General features: G+C 34.3%; 1 non-coding gene across 1 annotated transcript; it reads left to right on the top strand.

Moving 5' to 3' along the window:
• The first annotated feature begins 1,755 nt into the window (after positions 1-1,755).
• Positions 1,756-1,863, top strand: LOC118987137 (U6 spliceosomal RNA). The gene has a single exon (XR_005066517.1). It is a non-coding gene; the product is annotated as a U6 spliceosomal RNA (small nuclear RNA).
• The last annotated feature ends 503 nt before the right edge of the window (positions 1,864-2,366 follow it).

Raw genomic sequence — 2,366 nt, forward strand, 5'->3', positions numbered from 1 at the left:
CAATAATAGCTTCAGTATAGGGGTTTTACAATATATTATTAAATGTATCTGTAATTACTTTCTAGTTTAAAAGGGACTGTAAGTAGAATTTTCAAAGATTTAGTTTTCTATTTTTTTTCCTGCTAGTATTTAGGTAACCTCGTATCCCATGATGTTGTTAAATTTACTTTTTAGATCTAACGGTTTTTGATGCAGATTCCTTGGTATTTTGTAGGTAGAAGTCATGTCCTATGTGAATGAAAGACATCTTCACTGATTTTTTCTAATTCTTATGCCTGGCATTATTACTCCTATTGCCTTGAACAGGACCTGCATTTACAATGTTGATCAGAAGTACTGTGAGAGAATATACTTACATTGTTCCCAGTCATAACAAGGGAGAGTTCAGTGTTTCACCAAATAAAGTATTAGGTTCATCGTAAATTTTATCAGGTTGGGGGAAGTTCCTTTCCCTGCTGCTTTGTTATGTTAAAAAATTCATTTGTATTAATGGGTCTCTTCTCATTAGCTGCCCTTAACAGTTTTTTATTTTTATTTTTTGTCACTGGGTATCTACTAGGCGACTATAATGTGCCTTGGTGTGAGTTTCTTAGTTTAACCTGCTTGAGACTTTTCGAGCAGCTTTAAGCCCACAGGGTCTCATTTAAAGAAATCAAATATTAAAATTTTAAACCATTACTATTTCAAATACATTTCCTGCACTCTCTCTTCCCTATACTCCTTGCTCTTTTTCTGGTACTCAAATTATATATCTTTTAGAGAATTTGACTTTTTCATATATTAATAAGTCTCTGTTCATTCTGTAGCCTTTTTTCTTGGTGTACTATTTTTGAACAGTTTCTATTGCCCTCTCTTCAATTATTTAACTTACCGTCAAACAAATTTAGTTAATTTTTATGTCTTTGTAATTATACATTTTTTGTTCTAGAATTTCCATTTAGTTATTTTAAAATATTTTTTAACTTTTTATTAAGATTCCCTATTTGTTCTTTTATGTGTATGCTTTTCTAGAATTCTTTTCCCATAGTTATATCAAGTGGTATAATGGTCTTGTTTTTATTTGTTGACTTGTATAATCATTTCTGTCATTCTGTGTTTGTTTATATTGACTTATTCTTGTTATGAGTAACATTTTCCTGTCCCCTTGAATGTCTAGTATATATCATAATATAATTTAATTGTATTATGGCTCCTACATTTTTATAGAAGCTATACTTTTTAGTTTCTGTATTTTATTGTCTCAGTTAATAGAGTATTAATATTTGTTCTTACAGGCAGCTATTTTCTTTGAGTATCAACTTCAATCTCCTGAGACTAATTTTTAAGTTAGATTAAGGTGAGTCAGGAGTAACCTTTGTTTCAGGACTAGATTAGCCCTATTTCTAGGGCATTGCTTTTCTGGCATCTCTACTGCAGGCTGTTGATTTTCAGCTGTCTTTTAGTGCTGGGAGAGCTCTGGTGATTGACCTCAGTAGTTTCCAGGTCCCAGTAATTCTTTACCTGGTTGTTGTCTTTGACTTTGTGGAGTCTAAGCCTGTGCATATGCAGCCCCCTTACTCTTCAAACAAGGACCTATGAGGATCCCCATGCTGATGCCTGTAGCCCCATCTCTTTACAGCTCCTTTCAAACTGACAACTTGGTTCATAAAATTTTGACACCTCAGTAGCCTTAAGTTTGAGTCTTTGTACCCTGAACTCAGGAGGACTATTGTGTTTTATTAGGGCTAAACTTTCCTGCACTAAAACCTAGAAAGGGTGCTCGCTTCAGCAGCACATATACTAAAAATTGGAACGATACAGAGAAGATTAGCATGGCCCCTGCGCAAGGATGACACGCAAATTCATGAAGTGTTCCATATTTTTATCATCAAGATAAAAAGAGAAGCAACAGTTTGGGAAAACATATTTGCCAATGATACCTCAGACAAAGGTTTAATCTCCAAAATATACAAAGAACTCACTTGACTCCACTCAAAGAAGATGAGCAACCCAATTAAAAAATGGGCAAAGGACTTGAACAGACATTTCTCCAAGGAGGACATACAGAGGATCCAGAGACACATGAAAAGATGCTCGATATCACTAGCTATCAGAGAGATGCAAATTAAAACCACAATGAGATTACCACTTTACACCAGTCAGAATGGCTATCATAAACAAAGAAAAAAACAACAAATGCTGGAGAGGGTGTGGGGAAAGGGGACCCTAGTTCACCATTGGTGGGATTACAGACTGGTACAACCACTATGGAAAACAGTATGGAATTTTCTAAGAAAACTAAAGATGAATGTGCCTTTTGACCCAGCAATTCCACTATTAGGAGTATATCTTTTTTTCCCCAATTTTTTTATTTAATTATTTTTCAA

This window comes from Sturnira hondurensis, unplaced genomic scaffold (assembly GCF_014824575.4).
Source record: "Sturnira hondurensis isolate 20B ecotype Veracruz unplaced genomic scaffold, ASM1482457v3 Scaffold0005049, whole genome shotgun sequence".
Taxonomy (NCBI): Eukaryota; Metazoa; Chordata; class Mammalia; order Chiroptera; family Phyllostomidae; genus Sturnira; species Sturnira hondurensis.